The sequence below is a fragment of the Protobothrops mucrosquamatus genome, unplaced genomic scaffold, assembly GCF_001527695.2.
Source record: "Protobothrops mucrosquamatus isolate PMUCROS unplaced genomic scaffold, P.Mucros_1.0 scaffold_306, whole genome shotgun sequence".
NCBI lineage: Eukaryota > Metazoa > Chordata > Lepidosauria > Squamata > Viperidae > Protobothrops > Protobothrops mucrosquamatus.
Window position 1 is genome coordinate 254650 of NW_015386382.1, and position 27404 is coordinate 282053.

The following is a 27404-nucleotide window of genomic DNA, read 5'->3' on the forward strand; positions in this document are numbered from 1 at the left end:
TTGGAATCCAGAATTTTGCCACTGTTCTAGCCTCTCATGTTGTCTCATTTGAAGAATAATAATACAGCACATTGAATAAGAATCATTGTGCCAGAAGGATCTTACATGGTGTAATTAAGTATTTGGGGCATAAAGAACAAAAGGGGCAGATAAAGTTACGTTACCTGATAAAAAGTAATTATTATCCATTTTTCTTCTTTTAGATATACATGCAAGGTAGAAATCTGCTAGATTTTCTGGTATATAGATTTTTGGGGTCAAAGAAGTGCAATCAGCATATGGAAAGAGAACCGTTACCTTGTCAGAAATAATCCTCTTCCTTTCTCCTGATGATACTGTGAAAAAGCTCTTACATAGATGACCCTTGATCTGTAAGATACTCTTCAAGGAACACTTTGTATAAGGTGACATCCTTTCCAAACTGGATGCTCTTTACACATGCTGAACTGTCTGGTGATGATAGGAACTGCAGAGAAATCCATCTAGAAGCATCAGGCAAGGAAAAGCTGTAATTCTGATTTGTTTAGTTTTTTTAAAAAATGTATTGGTTAAAAGTCTTAAAAATATTTGATTTTTAATGTTATAATTTTTTTGACAGTATATATTTCCACAAGGTATGCTTCTCAAAAGATGTGATTGAGTCCTTTCACTCAAAGATCATTGGGAGAATCCAAGATTGGAGAATAACAGAGAAAGACACTGTTTGGACCCCTTTAAACTCTGTGAATATGCCAGATGATTTCATTTGGTTGTGTTTTTTCCTTCAAACCACCTGGTAGAGGAACCAAAATCCTTCCATTGTGTCAAATATAAAAATATAAACATATTTTCAGCCCTAATGTAGTAATAAACATATTTATATTTACATAAAATGTAAATATGTTATGTTTATAATAAACATAAAAAGGACAAATATTAGGATCCCATGCACTCAGAAGTAACTCACCTTGTATTCGGAGATGTTTATTATTTAGAAGGTTTTTTTAATACTGGAATTCAAGGTTGTAGTTCTGTTCAAATTTGTTAGACAAATAATTTTGATTTTACTGCCAGGTATTATTTTTATAGGCTTGTAGTCAGATGAAAAGTTATAATAGTAAAGATCATTACTGTCTCCTAGTTTACTCTTGAAAATCCCCATATAGTTAGTGGATCAGATGGAGCTAATTCATTTCTCACCTTATCTTCTTATGCCTCTTATTAAAAATACTGTTCATTAGATATACTAACTAATGGTATTATGAAAGTAACACAAAAGTTTTGATTTTGCGTAAAACAACTCACCACTGAGTTGACATTCATATATGCTAAGACAGTTCATATAAATGTATGTGTCATCTATTCATATTGACCCCACTACAAATATAGTTCCTAAGCAAATGTATTTATCACCTATGTTTTAATGTATATACTGGAACAGGAATAACTCCAAGGCTGCCTTCAGGGTGATGGCATCTGTTGCCACTAATCAGTACTGTTTTGCAATAGCCTACAAGTGGAATTATCGTTGATTTTTTCATACAGTTATGGAAAAATAACTGTGTGTTTGGGGATGTATAGCCTACAATGTTCCAAAATGATTTCACTAGTGAAGTCACTGTGATGGGAAAGTAACCAGGAATCTCTTCTTAATAGACATTACAAAACACAAAAATTGGGAAGAAAGTGTAATAATAATTATAATAATAGAAATAACCACCATGATAAAATACAACATGATTACTTTCATGTTGTGATGACCTCAGTTCTGTCCACACAACAGTAAGCAACTGGATGAAGAGGACATCTAGGTGGTTCTGTAAAAAGTGAGTGAATGAACTTTGGAACATCCACCTGGACTGTCTAGAAAACAGCCTACAAAGTAGAAAATATGTATAGGAAAAGATTAAAATATAAATAGATCTTGTTATAGAAATTACTATAGCTAGATTAATAAGAATTGACATAGGTCAATTTTAGCAATGCAGGCAGGCCAAAACCATCTGATTTTTTTAAAGTAAGGCATACTGTGCTTGGGAGGCACCATAGTGAGATGGAAATAATGGCTATATTGAGTTCAGAGAATCAGCCTTCTCCAAATCTCTTCCATCATCTGAAGCACAAATGAAAGTTGGACTGATTCATTCCATGATGTTGTTCTTGGATATATTATTTATAGGAAGGTACCTTTATGTGCATCCCCCCCCGAAAAAATCTCCAAGACATTTTGTTAAAAGGCCAATCACCCATCTAGAGAAAATTAAGTTAGTTGATGAGAGATTTTCAGAGCATCAGCATAAAAGATAGAAGTTCCCATCCAGAAATGGTATGTAAATAAATAAAGTCTAATTGGATTGACCGTGCCCCCTTTCCTGGCAGTGCCAAGAATCCTAGCATTGTAATTACACAGTTCTGGGCAGACATGTGGTATCCATTAAGAAAGACCTGTGATTGACGGAACTCATGAGGCATGTCAGAAAAAACACATCAATGTCTTTATAAAAAAAAAAGAGGGGGGGAGGGAGAGGGAGAAAAGAGACCTAAACTCATTTGTAGGAAATTGGCTTTTGTAAATGGCTTAAAATGAATGGACTAATGCAATAAGCAGATCAAAAAATCAAGAAAGCCTGATTTTGCATAAATCTGGAAAGCTGTAATGCTGTTAGCCTTCTTGAAGAAAAGAAACTTTCTGTTCTTTCAAATGGTCTCTTTCCCTTTTTTTTTTTACCCCTTTTAAACTATTTGCATATTTCAAAATGTTTTCAGATGAAACGATAAATATATGCATTCATTATGGGGCAACAGCCAGTATAAAACAATAAAAACGTGTTAAAAAAAAAACCACATCCACATTTTCACAAAAAGAAAGGAGGCAAGTTGCTTAAGTGTGGAAATTTTCTAGCAATCATACTTCCACCTTAATTTTTAATAACAGCTCCTGTAATAACTTCTTACAGTCACCTAAAATGACAGCAATGTCAAAAGGGGTTTTTTTTGCCTTTGCATCAATAATTTTTAATATAACAAACATTTTAACATGCTGCATCAGATTTTGGCAACTTTAGCGATTTTTGCTAGATGTGTTTTCTAGACAGCAAACAATTTCCTCTTGTGCTCCTCCCAATATTGTTTTATTGAACTGCAGCAACAGCAGAAAACTAAGTTGTGAAATAAACAGTGATTCTTCTGCAAGTGTAACTTTTTTCAAGAATTTTTCTAGAAATGCCTTAAAAGTAAAAGTGACTAAATCCTTAAAAGTATGTTATATAGAATAGTACCACCTGAATCCCAGAAACTGCATATAACTCACCCAAACTATAAGTTTGATTGGATGACTTTTCCAAAATCCACAATTCCAAAAGAATTGCAACTTTTAATGTAGACTCAGAAGGAAATGATTAAATATGCGGCCTGTATTTTATTAACTATATTTACATAATTAAATATAACATTAATTGCATTTAGAGCTAACGTAATTACATGTACATTTTGCCCTTATCCTATCTACATATTTATCTTAGGCCAATTTATTTTTTAATGTCTGGCCCACCTCAACATGGCACTTGCTACTGCCCTTGATCTCAGAAAAAAAATGCGTATCTAGGTTTTACATACTCATGTCAGATGATTTGGGGAAAATCTGTTCTGCAGTGTTAGTGATAGTAAATTATCACTGGCCATTAATCTGAATCAACTATATGATACTTTGCTGTAAAATTGCTGTCCTTGACATTTTAGAATATTGTAAATTGGGGTATGTGTCACATTGCATGGATGAGAAGAGCTTGCTGGCTCAGTTTGATGATCACAAAGACGTGTGTGTGTGTGTGTGTGTGTGTGTGTATGTTTTGCCACGATCTCTTTCCTAAGCATGAGCAAAGTGACTGACCCAAAGTTCACCCAGCCAGTTTTCATGCCTAAGGCAGCACTAGAACTCACAGTCTCCTAGTTTCTAGCCTGCTAACTTAACCACCACACCATACCGGCTCTCTGTTTCTGCATATAACCACTTAATGTTTGAGAGAGCAGGCTGTGACTTTTCTTTTTGCATGTTACTGGCTTATAGTCTGTTCTGGGCATAGAAATACTTTTCAGATATACACATTTGGTATTAATAAATTGTATTGCCAATGGTTCCTTCTTACATTTTATGTTTCCATACCTTCTGAAAAGGAGTGATCTTTTATCAGGATATGGCTTGTCTTGCTAAGAATGTTATGTTCAAAGAGGGCTGAGGGAACCACCTCTGACTGGTTTGGTTCTTCAAAGACTTCTGTTCTTTCTTACTGGTTTCATTTGGTTTTCACTGCCCTCAGTAAATGGACAGGAGTCAGTGAGACCCAAGAATATGCTGTCTCTTGTGCACTGATCTCTCAGTCTTGAAGATAATAAGGAATCCCTGTGGTCGATTTATGTTTAATTACAAGTACATTTTATTCCTTATCTGGCCTCTTAAAGGATCTTTTTTGGTACATTTTAATTAAACTGCACTTTTTCTGATTTTATAGTATGTTACTTATATTGAGATATAAAATATGGCTATATTTTGATCAAATGGGCTATAATGGGCCAAAAATAAAGTTAAAATGTACATATACGTTTTAAGCTTAGATCCTTAATGGATTTTGCTAAACAATTCAGAAAATGATAGAACAGCCATGTATACTATCATCACATTCAAAAGGTATTTTTGTGTAGAATTAATCTATAAAACTCATATACTTAATAATTAATACTCGATTTCTCAGTACTAAATAGTACTGAGTTTAGGAGAACTACTAGTTTAACTTCAAATACTTTTTTTAAAAAAAAATCAATCAATTAAGAAGTTAATGAATGTTTATTTATTTAGATCCAAAAATTGCAAACATTCTGATAAAAAAAGAAATTTGGTTGCTTCTGTGAATGAAATGCTAGAAGCATGTGTTGAACTATCCTATAACAAAATTTCTTTCCAAATACTTTTTATAAGTTATAATTTTTGTAAATTATATATAAAGAAGGGAAGTTATTTCCTAATATCTACTTTGTAGAAGTTAAAATTTGCACTTCCATTGTATTGTTGTTCTTCAGTTTGTTGTTTTTCAGCTATTTTGTGAATACAGAAGTGCCAGTTGAAGCCCTGAACTTTACATTCAAAATGTTCTCCTTAGTCAAAAGCATTTTGATGCTTCAGAATGTTGAAGCTGACAGGGAAGTGCAATTCACATCTCTTACAAAAACACTATGAATTGTCAATATGAAATTCCTTTCCTTGTTGCATTCATACAATAATGCATCTCTAAACAGTACTGAAGATAATTAGTCTTCCCGTTTACTGTTTAATTAGCTGAATTTTGTGCTATGCTTCCCATCACCACACAATCAATAGTACTCTTGAGAACATTCTTCTGATATTGGAAATGGATATGTTAAGCCCTACAGCTTTGGTGTAGTTTAAACGGTCCAGTGAAATAGTTTTAGAGTGGAATATATAGTCAATTATGCATTCAACAAGGTTGATAAATGAATATACCTTTGGGGGAAAAATACAGCTTCTGTACACAAAAATGTTTTCCCGTGTTGTTTCTGGTGCTCCCTTTCCCTGTCCCCAAATGCCAAGTGGAGTCTTTGTCTAATTTATGCACTTTACTGCACTCTAATATGAGGACCACTGAAGCAAGTTCAGAAAAGAATTAATGTAACTTTCTTATGATCTACTAGGAATCATTGTGGCAATCATAACTATGTATAGACTGCAAAGGAGACTATGATAATAAAAACAAGAAAAGCATAAATTATTTTTTTCTTAAACCTGTAATTTATTCGATCAAAATCCTAGGATAACAACAGAGGGGAAGATAGGTAGATGTTCTGATTTTTTTTTAACCAGGAATGGTTTGAATACCTATTCTGTGGCCTAAGCTGCTTCAGACTGCTGAAATAATTTTATTTTTGGCCAATTCTGGTTCATAACAGATTTGGAGGGCATCAAGATAGAGAAAGCTGATTTAGAATATGTATTGGATTATATTGCATGCCTTAACACTTTGTTCAATGTAGACACTTAAATTAGAATGGAATGTCAACCAACTATGGTATATACAAGGCATTATTTATAAATCATAGTTATGTGAAAATTGCTGCATGTTTTCCCAAGAGTCAGCCTGCTGAATTGGAATACAGATTAAATAGGAATGTGCTTGCTCTTCTCTATAAAATAGGGTGGGGTGAGCAACAAGTACTATTTGATTTGGGTCTTTTGGTTTGCACTGAACATGCTCTGGGGGTTGAATCATTCATGTTGCAGATGACACCAAGTTGACAGGAATAGCCAACACTCCAGAAGATAGGCTCAAGATACACAAGGATCTTGACAGACTTGAATACTGGGTCCTATCTAACAAAATGAATTTCAGTGGTGAGAAAAGTAAGGGTCTACATTTAGGCAAGAAAAAACAAATGAGTAGGTGATACCTGGCTCAATAGTAGTAACTATGAGAGAGATCTTGAAGTCCTAGTGGGCAATCACTTAAATATGAGTGAGCAGTGTGCTGCAGCTGCAAAAAAAGCTAACACAGTCCTAGGCTACATTCATAGAGAAATAGAATTAAGATCACATAAAGGGTTAGTACCACTTTATAATGCCTTGGTAAGACCACACTTGGAATATAGTATAGGGTTTCCTGCTTGAGCAGGTGGTTGGATCCGAAGACTCCGAGGTTCCTTCCAACTCTGTTATTTTGTTACAGCCTGGAACACTTTTGCAGTCATCATGAAAGTAAGTCATATTAGCATTGAACAAAAAGTGCCTTAAGCGGAGTGATGATATATTTAACTGGCACATGAGTGTAATTCCAAAATATCATTATAGTTTCCTAATCTGGAGTCCTCAGAGATCTTGGGGATTGTAGTTCCAACACATCTAGCTGCCTCTTCTCCCAATTATTGTAGGAGGATTGTGACTACTTCTAGTTCTAAGGAATTATATCTCATTAAAACTTAACTTTAAAAACCAAATATTTCACCCACTATTTAGAAATGTGCACTTCTTTATGCCATAATTATGGTGGCATGCTTTGCCTATTGTGGCAACTCATAAGTTTTTACTAAATGTTTTAGTAAAAACTTATGAGTTGCCACAATAGGCAAAGCATGCCACCATAATTAAGGCATAAAGAAGTGCACATTTCTAAATAGTGGGTGAAATATTTGGTTTTTAAAGTTAAGTTTTAATGAGATATAATACAGTATTTTAATATAACCTAGGATTTTAACCACTAGCTATGTTTTCTCTCTGTTCATATTAGACAATACTTTACAATATTTTGTTCATGGAATAACATTTAATTAAAATATACTAATTTATGTATTTGGTTATTATTTGTATCCCTAAAGCAGTTAAATTCATGGTGTGATTTTATGAAAAATGTAAATGAGGATGTTAGTGTTGCTAATAAAGTGAAATTAGCATAGTTTTCTTCTTTTCTTTTAAGATATAGGAAGAAAAAAAGACAAAAATAAGAAAAAAAGGCAAAATGCACACTGCTATAGACATACAAACACACAATCAGTTTTTAAATGAATCATTAAACCTTGTTCTCATTGAATAATATTGACAAGTGTTTCTATTATTTCAATAAAGATGAAGTTTATGAGAAAAGAGAAAATACAAGTCATCAAATCAAGATTGTAAATCTGGGGCAACACTTTTTTTCCCCTGTTGTAGAAGTGAAAGCTATTTTTTGCTACGCTCCATGCTTAGTAAATCCACAGTTCTTGATAAATTGATCAATTTCAAATTCTGGCATATGATTCAAAGTCATATATGGTCTATGATTCTTATCAGTCATATTCATATCTTACCACCATATTAATTTCCACAAACCATATTAATGAACATATGGATATTAAAGCAAAACAAGAGTGAGGAAAGTCCCCTTCAGTATGAGGTTGACAGCCAATTCTTTAAAATCATTCTTAAGAGTTGTCCAATAAACATACAAAAAATGAGTCTCGTTTTAAGAATAAAAGAAACTTTTAATATTCTGTAGGTCACTTAACCAATGGTCAGTTTATGTGTAGTATGCTACTGTCTTTATTCAAAACCTTTTGCAAATAACTGATAATATTTTAGTTAGCAATTATTTACAAAAAAATATCATTACTGATAGTAATTCAGGATCATGCTAATTTATCTGGATAGACTGCAAAAATTGAAACTTTTTTTAAATTTTTATTTTTTTATTTGGAAATATTGCCAGTCTACAGTTTTATTGTAGCCCACCCAAATTGCAGTAACTCAAATGGTATAAAATGTTGATTAGCAATACATTGATCTGTGAATTAGAATTAAAAAAATACATACTATTTTCAGATGGGATTATCCCAAAGTAAATGCCCATGAATAAGGGTCAAATGCTTCTATGCAAGGCTTTCTAACTAACTTTTTGCTGCTGGAAATACTTTGCAATTATGATTCAAAGAGGAACTAAGCCCCTCTCATGATATCAGTGTTAGATAATAGTATTGTAATTGTTTTCATACTAAGAGAATTTGTAAACTGCTGTGTTGTTTTTGGACATGATAACTTGGATTCCATACAGACATAAACGTTTGTTGAAAATTAGAAAAATGAAATCCTTATCATTACATGACAACAATCATAAAGAAAATCTACGAGTTTCTCCTTCCTTTTAAATTTTCTTAAGAATGTATCAATTTGTTTGAATTGTGTTAAAGATATCATAATTATTTGTATCAATCTCCGAATTCAATTGATTTTTATAATATTAAACTTAGTCCATAATCTCATTTGGATTTTTAACTATTTATATCATATTAATATTAATGAAAGAGAAAGAATTTAACATTTTCCCATAAAAATAAAGAACTTCAAGTATATCTGTATTTTATAGAATAAGTAATCCAAGGCATTGTTGCAAAATCAAAACCAGGTAACCTCCCCCTTTTTTGAGGGGGGACATGATAGCAGTGTTCCAATATCTCAGGGGCTGCCACAAAGAAGAGGGAGTCAAGCTATTTTCCAAAGCTCCTGAAGGCAGGACAAGAAGCAACGGGTGGAAACTAAGCAAGGAGAGAAGTAACTTAGAACTAAAGAGAAACTTCCTGACAGTTAGAACAATTAACCAGGGGAACAACCTGCCTCCGGAAGCGGTGAATGTTCCAACACTGGAAGTTTTTAAGAAGAGACTGGACAGCCATTTGTCCGAAATGGTATAGGGTTTCCTGCCTGAGCAGGGGGTTGGGCTAGATGACCTCCAAGGTCCCTTCCAACTTTACTATTATTATTATTATTATTATTATTATTATTATTATTATTATTATTATTATTATTATTATTATTATTATTATTATTATTATTATTATTATTATTATATATTAGAATCTATTGGAACAAAAATTCCAATAGAAATCTATAGATTATCAAATTACAAATGTTGGTATAGATTATTTCTAAGTAGGTGGCAGATCTAATTTTTCTTCAGCATATAATAACAATTTAAATTCAGTTGATGTAACTTTAATGCTCAGATTGTTCTTCAGTTGCCCGATAAGACAATTATTTTATTATCAAGCTAAAACCACAGGGTATTGTCAATGAGTTCCATAAAGCATTTTAAGAGGTAAACAAACCCCATTTGATCAAGAGGTGCAACATCATATTGGATTTACTTAATTAAAAAAAAGAAAATCATATTTTGCCAAAACATGTTCCAAAAATTTGAACTGCACCATATCAAAATTCCATCCTACTTATAGCAAAACCACTACTCACATTCAGTTTTTATGAATGTATACCTAAATTATAACTCAACAATTTAGCATTATTCTAGGCTTCTCTCCTTTCTATAAAAGCAGGTTGCACAGGATAATCAAATATAAAGTCTTTTAGTTTTATGGCTAAGTAGTTGTTGTCAACAACTTATCATCAACTTTTAACAAGAAAATCAGGTAATAATTGGCACAATTAGCAGACGTCCTGCTAGCTTTCACAATACCAGTTATATATAACTTATTAAAGGAAGTTGTAAGAATCTTATTCAAAAAATCATTATTATAAATCTTCAAAAATACAAGAGCAAAACAAAACAAAAACATGTGTTTTATACTACTGAATAGGATAGCCATCAAGATTGAGGTCTTTTCCTGTTTTCATAGATTTAATAGATTCTAGTATTTCCTGGAAAGCTAAAGGTGGAGCTAGATAAAAGCTTGGCTATGTATAATATTTGAATGAAGTGCATTATTTAAAACAAGATTAATTTCTTCCTTACTTTTTGCTGAAAATTATAAAGTTAAGTATTCAAAATCTAAAAATGCTAAAGTATTAAAATATATTTTTTTCCATAAAAACAAAGAACTTTAAGTATATCTATATTTTACAGAATAAGTAATTATTACAAAGGAGTTTTGCAAAATCAAAACCAGGTAACCTGCTGCCATAGTTTTCTTTTTATGAATATCACATAAAATGGTCACTCTATAATGGTCTTAGTTTTGGGAAAATTCATATAAATAAGTTAAAAATAAACTTTGTCTTTTTGCCTTGATCACATAGGCAATTGTTTGAAAACATGTTGCATTGAAAATGCTAGAGTTGTGAATTCTTACATGCATCATGGAAAATAATACTTATTTTAAACCCAAACAGTAATACCAGTAGTGTATTCCTATCTTCAGAACTAATCCTAATTTAATTCAGAAGAATTTACAGTACTATTTGGTTAAATGTTATTATAAAATTGCAGTCAGAAAAAAGGGTTTTTATAAAGCTTTGAATCACTAATTATAAATTTTATTACTATATGAACACCACACCCAAATATCTCTTTTGCCTTCATTGGGTTTTATCTAATTTACTGTTATTTCTATAAGCTGTTCTACAGGAACATAGGTAATTAACTTTCCTTCATTGTTACAACAGAATACTTATACATCTAGTCTTTATAATTGTTCTGACTGAAAAAAAATAGCTCTTTCACAATTTGAATTTTTGAAAGGACTCTTCCAGGATCTCCTGGGAAGGAGAAAGGAAAGAAAAGAAAAGAAGAAAGAAAATAACTGGTATTTGCCCATTCTATTAATACAAAATCTGTCTTTTATCAGATTCCATTTAACACGAGAAGGGTGGTAATATCTTTTTAGCCTAAACAATTTTATTAAGGCATAATCTTATAACTTGCATTAAAATCTGTTGTTTTAAATGCACTACCTGTATCCTTCAGAGTTTTGTGTATCATAGACTAACAAAGCTGTCCTCCTGCAGTGTCCATTTAAGACTGTAATTCAGTTTTTTTCCTAACCTGGTCGCCTCCAGATGTATTAGTCTTCAGCTCTAATAATTTTTTATTTTTTAAAATATTTTTTTAAAAAAAACTTTTAAAAGCCATTTGAAAGAAGGAAGGAAGGAAGGAAGGAAGGAAGGAAGGAAGGAAGGAAGGAAGGAAGATATAGATAGATGATAGAGCACGTTCTACAGACTCAATTACAATGATGATGGGGGTTTTAGTGGAAGAGCTGAAGGATAAGGTTAAGAATAAATAATCAGGAAGAAAATATATCTACTGTTTGTGATCACTAAGTATTGACATTGACTCCATGGGACATAATCAATAAATAGATATAGTTTATACTTTCACTATGCAGAATTTTAAAATTAAATATACTAATGTTGTGAAGGATAGAAGAATAATTATTTAATTATTCCTGACAAAAATATTAGCCAAAATCATAAAAAACGTAACAGCAGCTTCAGATTCAAGTGAATTCATTATTTAGTTTCATTAATAAGTATCCACTTGTGCTTCACAATTGATATTGATACACTTCCTGTAGTACAGGGGTCCCCAACCGCCGGTCTGTGGATTGGTACCGGGCCACGGCATGCCAGCAACCGGTCTGCATAAACAAGCAAAGCCCCATCCGTGGGATGCAGGCTGCACACAAAATCATTCAGTCTCCAGTCTGTGGAAAAACCTTTCTCCACGGAACCAGTCCCTGTTGCCCAAAAGGTTGGGGACCTCTGCTGTAGTATATTCTAATTCTTACAAATTCTGTTCACAAATATGTTAGGTTATATGTTCAGCTACTGTTGTCTAGGGAGAGGGTGGAGATGTCACAGTTATGGAGAATTTTGAATACATTTTTGAGTTTGTATATAATTTTTTTTTGGGGGGGGGGGGAAATCCTAATTGGGATTAAAGAAGAAGATATTGTAAACATCAAGATGAGGTCTAAGAGTCTTTTACACTTTCTCCCTTTGTTAGTTATTTATATTCACACTTCTTCACTTGACTACCTTCTTGAGTAAACAGCTTGTGGGCTTTTGCTATTTTCTTAATGAACTGTCAATAAACACACGGCTTTCTCTCTCTCAATTGTCAGCTGAAGCAGAGCTGTTTCTGCCATTGAGTCAGAAGAACAAAATGAAGAACAAATTGATTGTTTTAGGATTGTTGTTGGCCTCAACCACTTTACCACTCCACTCTTCAAAGAGTTTTGCTATATGAGCACTAGGGTATGCTATGCTTTGCTATGGGGAAAGAACCAATAGTCATTAGGAAGGAATTTTGAAGTATTTTGAAATATGGGTATAGTTAGCATTCTCCATAAAGTGAGAACCAAGTGGAAATGTGCAATGTATCTCATCATGATTCAGGGAAAGTGTAACTAATGACCAAAGTCATTTGTTGTAAGAAGAGCCTCTGAGATGTTGAGCAATTCTTTCACTTTCATTTATTTTATTTTATTTGTTAAATTATCTCTTCTATGTTTTGATAAAGAGTCAGCTCCAATAAGTAGGTAAGCAAGCAACCACACAGAAAACAGAAGTAGTATTCCAATTAATGACTTATCTGATAGTTTGGCCTCTTCTTAATTCCCTTTTTTTTAGGGGGAAACAGCTGAGAGACTTTGAGATGTTTAGGTAATAGAAGTATATCAAGCCAAGCCTTTAATGTTTTTCTGGCTGAAAACAGTGACTCCTGTGCTAGAGAAAAAAACTAAGTATCTCTTTTGGAATAAGCTCTGAAAATAAAAAATACTATTTTACTAAATATTATTCTATATTTTATTCTGATAGCTAAGTTTATATAAGGGAATAGAATATACAGTATTATAGTTTTTCTTAATCAGCAAACACATGGGGATTATCATCCCAAAGTTAATGAAAGCTGAGTGTCAAATCTACACAATCAAACCTGTTTTGTTGCCATTGCTCTGAAATTAGATCCACCCAAACTCAGGTTTTATGACATAATAAAATAGGTCACTATAAAAATTGCAGCCATTATGGAAGTCTTTTCATTCCATAATAACTAAAGAACATCCAGCTCAATTATTTCTAGGTTGGAATGGCACCTAGTTCATCTTGCTAGCAAAGCATAATAAATAAATAACTCAATTTTTTCTACTTTTATGTACATGCGTGGAAAGCATTATGGATATTATGATTATGAGCCATGGTGGCGCAGTGGTTAGAATGCAGTACTGCAGGTTACTTCTGCTGCCTGCCAGCTGCCTGCAGTTCAGCAGTTCAATTCTCACCGGCTCAAGGTAGACTCAGCCTTCCATCCTTCCGAGGTCAGTAAAATGAGGACCCAGATTGTTGGGGGGCAATATACTGACTCTGTAAACCACTTAGAGAAGGCTGTAAAGCACTGTGAAGCAGTATATAAGTGCTATTGCTGTAGCTATGGATCTCATGACAAAGCATCCCAGGATATGGCCTAGCCAGAGTTGAATTTATTAGCTAGAAGTAGTATGTGAGTGCTGTTAGTCCCAACTGCAAGCTGGGATATAAGAGCCATTATATTGAGATGAGTAAAAATGAAGATCTGAAGCTAGGAGCATTAAACACAAGAGTTTCCTCAATATTAGATCAGAGAGCATAGCTGTCTGTACAGTTCTAGTCTAGTCTCTGTGGAAGCAAATAGAGGACAAAGACCCACATATCACTTAGGACAATTAGGATCTGCTATGGGTGTTTTGTGATAGCTCTTTATGACAGGTGACTTGTTGGATTTACAGTACACATCATCTCATTTGTGTCTGGCTGTGCTCATGGCTTAGGATCAATAATTTTATGAAACCAAAGACAAATGTAGGCACAGGTAAGAGGTTCAGTGCATCTAATGTGCATATTTAAATATTTCGTTTTAATCAAATTTTAATTAAGTATATGTATATATGTTAGTATTTTATTCAATTGTCAGCCGCCCTGAGTCCGTAAGGAGAAGGGCGGGATATAAATGCAATTAATAAATAAATAAAAAATAAATAATGAAATCATGATAGCTTGTCAAGAAGCCTCCTGTCATAGATGGAACTGGATTGAGTTCAACCTAATATTAATACATTATCCCAGTTCCTGTTCCCTAACTTTGAGCATTCTTGCATATGTGCATAGACTATATAGACTGGTCTATAGAGTGATGCCAGTTATAATTTGAATGATGGCATACATGCTAGTGTACAGAGGATCACAGTAACCATTGCATTTTAAGTAGGTACCCTTTCCTGCATAGAACAAACTACTATGAAATTTTATAAATTTCTGACTTTAATATTTAGCACCAACTGGTTCATCCATCTAGGTGCATTAGTCATTCAGAGGGTTAGGATCCTCCAGATTTTGAAATCAGCTTTCTTAAAATCTAAGACAATATTTGATTTTTTTTTTCAAATGCTTGTGCCTGCATTACGTTGAATTCCAGTATGACATGGCCATTGTCCCCCAAAGTTCCCACACCTTCAATCTCCTATATTATTTCATTTGTGTTAGTAAGAATTAAGAGGTATTGTGCTCTGTCTCCTAGAGTCTCCCAGTTTTTGCCATGCTAGATGGAATATCTGGGCAGTATTATTTTGGAGGAGAAGATTGCTCTGCTGTGGTATAAAGAAAACATAGTAACAGAGTTGTATGTAATATAGTGTGACCTTAGGATTCTTGTATTTCTACTGCCAGTTGTATAGTATAGTTGTTTCCATTGTGTGCAGTTATGTAGGAACGATGATATGCATGTAAACCTTTTTTGCAAGGTTTTCTTTTTTTAAAATGAAATTGGCATGTTTCTGTACATAGTTCTTTTCATGTGTGCATCATCAGTTCATTATTTTTGTTATATTATCAATTCACTATAGTATGCCACTTTTTAAATTCTCAGGTAAACATAATGCGACCCATTTACTGGTGTTAGAAATCCAGCCTAATCTCACAGTATTTCTGCCCTTTTTTCTCCCTATAAAAATACATTTTTTATTAGAGAAAAAGTTGAATCTAAGTCACAAATGCATCCTTTTTCTCATGTATATTTGATACGAGGCTCCAGCCTAATCTGATAAAGTGCACTTTGCCTGTGGTGTCTTACAATAAGCTGGCTGCATTAGTGCCGGGAAAAATCAATACCGATTTATAATTTACCATTGCAAAAACCTATCACTTTTTATGACCCTCCATCCTCGCTCATTAATATTACATTAAAACACACCCATACCCACTGCAACAGGATGAAATTGTGGGCCTGTCAAGCTTGTCATAGTAAAGAAGCCTTTAATTGGTCTTAGCCTGAAAATTCAAGGCTAGAAGTAGATTAGTTGTTCCATTAAAAAAATAGTCTTTTTGATTTTAAAACATGCAGCTTGGTAATACATGTTATTTAGTCTGCCAGACATTTCCCTGGGCACCTGATACATTCCAAAGGTAGACAGTACTGCTTTCATAAATGTAGATAATGCTGCTAGTTAAGGTAAGCCATTCTGGACGAGGTGACCTAATTGTCTGAATCCTAGTTGTTCTTCATTGAGTTGTTCTTCAACAAACCCTCTCTCCATCTGTGGTTCCTTTTCTTTTTATAAGCCAAGTGGCCTTATAGTGTTCAAAGATTTGCAAACAGCCATAGAAGTGCAAGTTGAAGGAGAAAAGCCTAGGCATAACAATAACATTATAAGCTTTATTGCTAAATCTTAGTTTCAGTTTGTGATTCTCTAACTTCTCCTGAGACGATGTCTCAGAAGCAGTAGGATTTCTCAGGTTTATTCCTTTGAGGTTGATGAAGGAACTTCAGCTTGAGAAGAGGAGATTCCAGCATCCTTTCTTATTTTCCCACAAGCTTCAAAATCCCAACTTCAGAAAGTATCCAAACACGGTGCTTCAAAGTCTGTTCTGGAGATGGGGAGAAAAGGCCTAGAGGTTGGCTTTTTCCCCCCATATCCCCAACCTGAAGGAAATTAAGATCAGATATTTGGCTAGTCTAAATAATATCTCCATTATGGATTATAATGAAATGGAAGCAATGTATTAGAAGAATGTCAATGTGGTAGCCATCAGTGCTTTGAACTTTATCAAGTGATCCCGTGGGACATTTTGGATGGCTTTGCCCGTGACCATGGTATATAATAGTATGAGAATGAATCCTCTCAGTTCTAGATCACAGAGAAAATGGGGAATTGGATTGTGTTAGTCTTATTTGTTTATTAATTTATTGCTTGGGATGCTCATGCCCAAATGCTCTTGGTTTTCACATTCCAAGTGTGTTGTCTATCTTGATATGAGATCTGTAGGACAGAAGACTGACTTGTAAATACTGAGCTCACCTTTCTATCCTTTGCATCAGCTCCAACCTTGTCAGAAATGCTGAAATAGAGAAAGAAAAGAACATGAAGCAGTTAGCTTAGAAAACATTTTTAGAACTCAAATCAAAGCAATACTTGCCTCCCTGCAAAGTAAAAGGAAGGCAGTCCCATACTCATATATTTTCAAACTCTCCAGCTCCTTTATCTCCAAATTCAATCCAGATAATACCTAAAATAACAGTGTCGGTGTTTACGCTGGCATGTGAAAGGTACTCTTTATTTAGTTTCCAGAGAATCTCCTCTCTACTTGTTAATATCACAAGGATTCCTTGAATTTGTTCTGACAAACAAGAGAAGAGTATCAACATCATTTACTCTTCCGTCTCTATCTATTCGTCTCTTCAAATTCTTAGGTCTACTTTATTTTTATCCTTTAAGTCACACAGGAGTTCACACGTGTGGTACGTCGTTCATGTACAGCACTAACCCAAAAATTTTCTACAAACGGAGGGGTGACTGACTGTCCCGCTATTGATTTTTTTAGGTTTCTGCCGTCATCAGTTTTCAGCCTCACAGCGGCCATATGTCGAGGTCAGGGCGCGCAGGGGCTCAGTCAGGCAGCCTTCGCCACATCCCAAAGTGAAGGGCTGCTGAAAGAAAATCAATCATGTCATAAGTGGAAAGCATCAAAATTTTTCCCCCTGTATGGCCAAGGCCCATCAGGCTGTCTCCGCTCAGTGGCTAAGGTTAGGCATCTGTCAAGTCAACCTAGGTGAAAAGTATTAGAAATGCCAGTTAACCCATGAAAAGGCTGAGCCATGTAGAGCTTTCTTTTCCCTTTGTTTGCCTGCCAGATATGACAAGGTTAGCATTTCCACTTAATTTCTGAGACAGCAATTTTCTTCCACCTCTCTTACAGTCTATAAGATGGACAGGGCAAGAGGTGAGATTGCAGAGATGGATTCTCGACAGAAATGCTTTCTGGGTACAGAGATTCATATGCTTTTTAAACTGGGCTTTATCCTCCCAGCTACTCTCAGGGTGAGATTGAGACGGAGTATTGGATGAGGCTATGGCTTGGAGACTCTGTTTGGTGGCTCCAATAAAGAAGTTGATTCGGTCACTGATTTCATTATTTATTTTCCACTTTGCCTTTCAGCCCATGAATGACTCTCGGATGTAGTCAGAGCAGCTGTGCTTATTGGCTGTTGGGCAAAATTCAGATAGTGTTATGCAGTAGCCTGTGCTTGTGCAGCTGTTCCCTGACATTTGTGTCAACAGGAAAGCCCTTGTGTATTCAGGAACATGATGCTCATCGAAGTTCCTATAGTATATGCTCCTGGACCAGAGGAGTGTGGGAAAGGCTGACAAGAGTTTGAACTTTCATCATGTCAGTTATGTCCACTAAGGATGTGGTTCTGATTGAGGAATAACCCCACTGAACTGAATGAGACTTATTTTTGCCTAGCTGTTTCAGCCAAGTTATGAAAAAAGTTCTAAATACAATTTGGCTTCCTTGAACCCTCAACAGCATTGTACAGTAGGTTTCCATGTTCCAACCTCTGAAGCTATCTCTTTTAAATACACTTTCTGCTGTGTTGTATAATTATAATCTTTCTCTGCTTGTTTCAGTAAAAATCTATAAAATTACACAGTGCAATTATGCTAAATAGTAACCTTTTTTGTATTTTGTTATTTATATCATGTCTTATAGAGAAGAAGACAAAGAAGAAGACAAATCCGAGAGATTTGTGCACATTTTCTACATATCCCAGTTTTAATCTATGTTTTCTTTCTTGTCTTCCTTCTCAAGTTGATCCTCTCTACTCTTTATACTTGTTTCCTTTGGTTTTGAATCCCACTTGTGCACTACCCATATTACTCATTGGTGTACATCTGAAGCCAATGAAGAAATAATGTAGCCATGGCTGGGAGTGTAAGATGGAAGGGTTGCAATCCCAGACCTCTGTAGGTCTCTACATGCTGATCCTGGTGCCATCACTTATTGAGCACCTCCTGTCCACTCATAGCCCAGGTTATGTAAGAGATAGAGCTATGAGTAGACATGGAAAAACAAAAATGAAAAAAAGTGAAATAATTTTAATAATGCTATTTTCTTGCCCTTATATGTAGAGTCAGTTTTTATTTTCCTCCTTGGAAGGCAGAGAAATCTCAGGAGAGTTAAATAAAATCAAACTTTTTAAAAAAAGAATTCAGAGATAAAACGTAACTTCCCTTTTTACCTCTACATATTGAAACATAAATATTCAGTGTTGAAAAAGATAAATTGCCAAGCTGCCCAATTCACAATAATACAGCAACTAATTTAAGTAGAAGGAAGGGAAAAAAATCCAAAAGAAAATCCAGTGCTCCAGAAAGACCACAAGATATGCTTATCTCCTACAAATAAGTACTTACTACCTCAAAGTCTTCATTAAAAAAAGTCCCAATGAAGAGTTTCAAATTAATATTAGGGTTTATAAGAAGATTCTACTGAGAACAAGATATTGATTGGAGTATAGCCTGAAGTAGGAATAAAAATGATTTCCTAACTTGTACAGAGAAATAAGAACATGAGACAATGAGAATTCAACACTAGATAGCAAACAGAAAACTCCTGTAACAGATATTTCCTATGGATTTCCTCTAGCTTTGGAGAGATTCCACTTTCATCCAAGGATGTTGTGAAGATAGAAAACCTCATTTTTTTCTAGCCTTGGTCCCCTGATCTTTGCACTTGTTTTAAGAAAACAGAACATTTTTGTCTCTAGCTACGAGAGTGGCCACATTATTTGACTTGGTGTACATGACAAAGAGTTACATGTACTTGTGGGGATGAGTACTGAATGTCTGGATATGTAGGCTGCAAACTATCAAGCAATTTAGAACTGCTACAGTTATCTTACCCAATTAGCTGGTTTTATCCAGGTTTTAATCATGCTATCCTTTCACTAAATGCTCTAATTTGTACTTTTAAAAAAAAATCTTTGTGTTTTTTTTTTAAAAATCAAAGATATAAGACCAATGTGCAGACAGTATAATGGCCTATTGTTTTTAAAGTATTTTTAACCATGGAATGGCATTAGGAAGTGATTAACATTTAACTGAACAGTGCTATCCATAGAAACAAGGCCATAGTGATACATTGCATTAAGAATGCAACCATATTTTATGGCCTAAATGTTCTGTTTATCTTAAAAGAAGACAAGCTTCTTTTTTGATGTCCATGCGATATATGTTTATTCCTTCAGATGTTTGTTGTTATAAGCCTTACTTGGTTGTTAGATTCAGGCTATTATTTTTGTTCTGGACATTTTGATGACATCTAGAGACAATAACTGATTTAGGGCTGACAACTCTTAGAGATATCACTGAGATCATACATTTACATTCAGTTTAAAGATAGATTTATACAGAGGAATCTCATTTAAACAGAAATATTTTACTCAAAATTGGGATAAATTAATACTTTTAAGATGTTATGATGTTAAAGTGCTTCTTTGTCTAAGGAAATTCTTCCCCTTGTTTCTGTTCAGGAAACTTCAATTCTTATCTAGAGAAAGATTTAGTTTCCCAGATTCATTTGCATGAAAAGTTGTGTCCACTTGTGAAGAAGCAACATGCCCCCATGGGCCAATTTTGAATTAGCATAACAAGTGTCATTTTATATTGGAGGATAGTAGGGCTTGACCATCTTAGAAAATACTGAATGTCTCAACCATCTCTATTAGCTCCTAGGGAGAGATGGCATGAAGTACCACTCCAGCTTTGCTTTGATCCTTATAATCATGCTAAAGTAACATTATGGAAAAATTTCAAAATATCAAGAAATATCAAGAAAGCCATTTTGTTAGGGGAACATGATTGCAGTGCAAGGCTGGTTTAACTGGACTATATATGTATGTGTGTGGATGTGGATGTGTTGTTGTACTGATAATCTCCTCCTCCTTCTCCTCTTCCTCCTCCTCCTCTTTTTTCTTTACATTCCTAAAGCTGTCCAACTCCTTGATGACTGGATGGTGTACAAATTTAAGACCAAAGAAATAGAACAATATCAGATAACAGAAAAGAAAGGTGGCTATTATGGAAGAACAGACATAAACCCCTTTATGTAGGGAGCCCACAGACCATTCACCCCCCAAGGCCTGGGAAAAGAGCTATGTTTTCAAGGCTAGTTTAAAAGAGAGAAGTTTGGGGGGAGAATCCATTGAACAATGCCACTTGATGGGACTTCAGAAACATTTTTTTTCTGTACCAGCACCTATCATCTGGAATAACACCCCCACACAAGCTATACTCTTTCTAAAGTCTCAACATCTTTTTTACATCGCGGTGACCAAAACTGGATGCAGTATTCCAAGTGTGGCCTTACCAAGGCATTGTAAAGTGGTATTAACGCTTCACGTGATCTTGTTTCTATCCCTCTGTTAATGCAGCACTGTGTTGGCCTTTTTGGCAGCTGCAGCACACTGCTGGCTCATATTTAGGTGATTGTCCACTAGGACTCCGAGGTCCCTCTCACAGTTACTACTATTGAGCAAGGTGCCACCTATGCTGTACTTGTGCATTTGGTTTTTCTTGCCTAAATGTAGAACCTTGCTTTTTTCACCATTGAATTTCATTTTGTTAGATANAACTTAAACAAGACTGTTTGTTCTCTTCTCATAGTTGTAGTAAATGAGAAGGCAGAGATAGATAAGCAGAGAAGTTTAAGAATCCAGATGAAATAAAAATAGGAAATTCAGTGTGTCCTCAAGTGTGCACACCATGCAGCAAGTACATGTCGTGATTGGGTTTTTAAAAGATGTTTGCCTCCCCACTGACTGACAGGGCTTATTGATTTTTTAGGTTTCTGCCGTCATCAGTTTTCAGCCTCACAGCGGCCATATGTCGAGGTCAGGGCGCGCAGGGGCTCAGTCAGGCAGCCTTCGCCACATCCCAAAGTGAAGGGCTGCTGAAAGAAAATCAATCATGTCATAAGTGGAAAGCATCAAAATTTTTCCCCCTGTATGGCCAAGGCCCATCAGGCTGTCTCCGCTCAGTGGCTAAGGTTAGGCATCTGTCAAGTCAACCTAGGTGAAAAGTATTAGAAATGCCAGTTAACCCATGGAAAGGCTGAGCCATGTAGAGCTTTCTTTTCCCTTTGTTTGCCTGCCAGATATGACAAGGTTAGCATTTCCACTTAATTTCTGAGACAGCAATTTTCTTCCACCTCTCTTACAGTCTATAAGATGGACAGGGCAAGAGGTGAGATTGCAGAGATGGATTCTCGACAGAAATGCTTTCTGGGTACAGAGATTCATATGCTTTTTTAACTGGGCTTTATCCTCCCAGCTACTCTCAGGGTGAGATTGAGACGGAGTATTGGATGAGGCTATGGCTTGGAGACTCTGTTTGGTGCTCCAATAAAGAAGTTGATTCGGTCACTGATTTCATTATTTATTTTCCACTTTGCCTTTCAGCCCATGAATGACTCTCGGATGTAGTCAGAGCAGCTGTGCTTATTGGCTGTTGGGCAAAATTCAGATAGTGTTATGCAGTAGCCTGTGCTTGTGCAGCTGTTCCCTGACATTTGTGTCAACAGGAAAGCCCTTGTGTATTCAGGAACATGATGCTCATCGAAGTTCCTATAGTATATGCTCCTGGACCAGAGGAGTGTGGGAAAGGCTGACAAGAGTTTGAACTTTTATCATGTCAGTTATGTCCACTAAGGATGTGGTTCTGATTGAGGAATAACCCCACTGAACTGAATGAGACTTATTTTTGCCTAGCTGTTTCAGCCAAGTTATGAAAAAAGTTCTAAATACAATTTGGCTTCCTTGAACCCTCAACAGCATTGTACAGTAGGTTTCCATGTTCCAACCTCTGAAGCTATCTCTTTTAAATACACTTTCTGCTGTGTTGTATAATTATAATCTTTCTCTGCTTGTTTCAGTAAAAAATCTATAAAATTACACAGTGCAATTATGCTAAATAATAACCTTTTTTGTATTTTGTTATTTATATCATGTCTTATAGAGAAGAAGACAAAGAAGAAGACAAATCTGAGAGATTTGTGCACATTTTCTACATATCCCAGTTTTAATCTATGTTTTCTTTCTTGTCTTCCTTCTCAAGGTGATCCTTTCTACTCTTTATACTTGTTTCCTTTGGTTTTGAATTCCACTTGTGCACTACCCATATTACTCATTGGTGTACAGCTGAAGCCAATGAAGACATAATGTAGCCATGGCTGGGAGTGTAAGATGGAAGGGTTGCAATCCCAGACCTCTGTAGGTCTCTACATGCTGATCCTGGTGCCACCACTTATTGAGCACCTCCTGTCCACTCATAGCCCAGGTTATGTAAGAGATAGAGCTATGAGTAGACATGGAAAAACAAAAATGAAAAAAAGTGAAATAATTTTAATAGTGCTATTTTCTTGCCCTTATATGTAGAGTCAGTTTTTATTTTCCTCCTTGGAAGGCAGAGAAATCTCAGGAGAGTTAAATAAAATCAAACTTTTTTAAAAAAGAACGCAGAGATAAAACGTAACTTCCCTTTTTACCTCTACATATTGAAACATAAATATTCAGTGTTGAAAAAGATAAATTGCCAAGCTGCCCAATTCACAATAATACAGCAACTAATTTAAGTAGAAGGAAGGAAAAAAAAATCCAAAAGAAAATCCAGTGCTCCAGAAAGACCACAAGATATGCTTGTCTCCTACAAATAAGCACTTACTACCTCAAAGTCTTCATTTAAAAAAGTCCCAATGAAGAGTTCCAAATTAATATTAGGGTTTATAAGAAGATTCTACTGAGAACAAGATATTGATTGGAGTATAGCCTGAAGTAGGAATAAAAAATGATTTCCTAACTTGTACAGAGAAATAAGAACATGAGACAATGAGAATTCAACACTAGATAGCAAACAGAAAACTCCTGTAACAGATATTTCCTATGGATTTCCTCTAGCTTTGGAGAGATTCCACTTTCATCCAAGGATGTTGTGAAGATAGAAAACCTCATTTTTTTCTAGCCTTGGTCCCCTGATCTTTGCACTTGTTTTAAGAAAACAGAACATTTTTGTCTCTAGCTACGAGAGTGGCCAGATTATTTGACTTGGTGTACATGACAAAGAGTTACATGTACTTGTGGGGGTAAGTACTGAATGTCTGGATATGTAGGCTGCAAACTATCAAGCAATTTAGAACTGCTACAGCTATCTTACCCAATTAGCTGGTTTTATCCAGGTTTTAATCATGCTATCCTTTCACTAAATGCTCTAATTTGTACTTTTTTAAAAAAATCTTTGTTTTTTTTTAAAAAAAATCAAAGATATAAGACCAATGTGCAGACAGTATAATGGCCTATTGTTTTTAAAGTATTTTTAACCATGGAATGGCATTAGGAAGTGATTAACATTTAACTGAACAGTGCTATCCATAGAAACAAGGCCATAGTGATACATTGCATTAAGAATGCAACCATATTTTATGGCCTAAATGTTCTGTTTATCTTAAAAGAAGACAAGCTTCTTTTTTGATGTCCATGCGATATATGTTTATTCCTTCAGATGTTTGTTGTTATAAGCCTTACTTGGTTGTTAGATTCAGGCTATTATTTTTGTTCTGGACATTTTGATGACATCTAGAGAAAATAACTGATTTAGGGCTGACAACTCTTAGAGATATCACTGAGATCATACATTTACATTCAGTTTAAAGATAGATTTATACAGAGGAATCTCATTTAAACAGAAATCTTTTACTCAAAATTGGGATAGATTAATTCTTTTAAGATGTTAAGATGTTAAAGTGCTTCTTTGTCTGAGAAAATTCTTACCCTTGTTTCTGTTCAGGAAACTTCAATTCTTATCTAGAGAAAGATTTATTTTCCCAGATTTATTTGAATGAAAAGTGTGTCCACTTATGAACAGCAACATGCCCCCATGGGCCAATTTTGAATTAGCATGATAAGTGTCATTTTATATTGGAGGATAGTAGGGCTTGACCATCTTAGAAAATACTGAATGTCTCAACCATCTCTATTAGCTCCTAGGGAGAGATGGCATGAAGTACCACTCTAGCTTTGCTTTGATCCTTATAATCATGCTAAAGTAACATTATGGAAAAATTTCAAAATATCAAGAAATATCAAGAAAGCCATTTTGTTAGGGGAACATGATTGCAGTGCAAGGCTGGTTTAACTGGACTATATATGTATGTGTGTGGATGTGGATGTGTTGTTGTACATAATCTCCTCCTCCTCCTCCTCCTCCTCTTCCTCCTCCTCCTCTTTTTTCTTTACATTCCTAAAGCTGTCCAACTCCTTGATGACTGGATGGTGTACAAATTTAAGACCAAAGAAATAGAACAATATCAGATAACAGAAAAGAAAGGTGGCTATTATGGAAGAACAGACATAAACCCCTTTATGTAGGGAGCCCACATACCATTCACCCCCCAAGGCCTGGGAAAAGAGCTACGTTTTCAAGGGTAGTTTAAAAGAGAGAAATTTGGGGGGAGAATCTACATAGACAGCTTGGGTGGGGGTGTTATTCCAGATGATAGGCGCTGGTACAGACAAGAAATGTTTCTGAAGTCCCATCAAGTGGCATTGTTCAATGGATGCCAGGGTTGGAGGAAAAAATGGGAGAGAGATGAAGCCATAAATATTTTTTTCTCCCTGTAACAATAATTTTATGAGGAGGGTTGGACTAAGAGAGAGAGTGACTGACCCAAAGTCACACAGTGAGCCTCATGGACAAATGAAAATTTCTGAATCAATACTTCCAATTGCAGCGCTAAGAGGTCTGGCTCTGTGTTCTGTGGAAACATTAAAAAACTCTGAATACTTCTGAATCTCTTTTAATAACAGAGATCTTAATATGTTCTTTACAAAATAATAATCCTATTTCTTTTTACAGCCAGTTGGTAGAATATACTGAATTATATACTGTATTCAGAGCATTGTAGAAGCACAGAATAAATTCAGGACTCTGATACATGAAAATCAGTAGAAGACCATTTGGGCATTTATATATCATAGGGAGATTTAAATTACAATTAAGTCAAGAGATATGATTAAATTTTAAATTAATAATTTTAATTCCTACTTAAATAATTTAACTGCATTAAACAGATTTACTAAATTCACTAAATAAGTTAAATAATTAATAAAATTTTGTTATTAAAATGATTTTAGTTATAGAGTTATTATTAAATTGTATACATTCAGGTCCTGTTATTAAATTATTTACTAATACATAAAAACTTTGCTTAATCATATAAAATATGGGAAATTAATCTGGCTGACTGATATGGGAACAAATATTCTCTCTCATCCCTAGACTGGGAAGTCAGAAAACAGGTATGTGAGCTCTTGAGCATTTCTCCCTAACCAAAAGTCAGTATGAAATTTCTGGTTTTGGCTTTATGCCAAAGAAGCAGCAACAGTTACACTTATATACTGTATTTATAAACAGAATACACACCAACACACTCAGCCACTCCCATTTCTAATAAAAGATCTAAAATCTACTGAAACCATGACCAGCATAGTACTGGTACTTATTAGAATTGTTATTTGTGAGACGACCTAAAAATGCCCTGCAAAAGTTGTTCTTGGTCTCCTGAAATATTTTAGTCTCTCTTTGGGCTTAATGGTCCTATGGTGACATCTCAAGATTATCACATGTCTGGTGGATCTGCAGAATGCATAAGCATTTGCAGCCCCTGACTGCAGAGGTTAAAACAGATCACCAGTCACCCTTGGGTTTTGAAACTAGTAGCATAACCGTAACAGAAACAGGATCCCACAGATTCTGCAGAAACCCTGTGAAGGTGGGCAGGTGGGTTAGGGAGTTACAGATAGAAAAAAAAAGTTGATCTGGATCTTTCTGTCACCCACTTTTACAACCTATGGATTCAAAATCCTGCCTCTCCAAATTCCTGCATTCATACACTCCAAAACATTTATATTGAGAATTCTGCCCTATCTCTCTGATGCCTGTGCTCCCCACTCACACTGTTTTGAGCAACTGTAAAATCCCAATCATATCATTAAGATGCAAGAATGCAAACACATTTTGTGGCATTAAAATAAAAGTGAAGCCAATTACGGTGCGCTGCATTTCTTGGTTGCTGCTTGTGGCCAATAATATTTTGGTTTTGATCTTTAACAGTGATTTTAAATTTATACTTATTCTGAAAAAATAGACTATATGAATTTTGAGGGATCCTGGGCAATGAAATGTCTGCAAGAAAGCAACCAAGCTCAGAGAGCACCAAGGACACCTCATTTCAATCCTGAGCTACAAATATTTTTTATATGAATTTTAAATTATGAGAACAGAAGTAATCTATAATGACACTGAACAAAAAAAATTAAAAGTTTTAAAATAAATTAAACATTTTTAATTTTTAAACAAGAGTCACGTGAAGAAAGGAACTGAGCTGAGTTGAGGTCAGGAAAGCAGTTTCTGTACCCTCCACGCAGTCCTGATCTTTTTCTTATAGTTTTTGCAGAGCTGGATTTCCCTATAGGGAATGAGACAGCAGAAAAATTTGGTTACTATGCTTGCATTTATGTTTATGAATGAGAAGGGTTTGAAAAGTACACAGGAGAACTAACAAGTACAACTAAACTGATTTTCTGAAAGAAATGTCTTTATTCAGAAGTGCTTTGAGAAATTGAATATATAACCAATGCAAAAATAATGTTATTTTGAAAATCGATGGCATATAGTGCCACCTAGGTATTATTTTTAATCTATTGTCAATAAATAGTTAATTGGATTCTTTCAGGACAAAGAGAACTGTAACAGCCAACATTTCAGGGGGAAAAAAGATGCTAGATTTGGCAAAG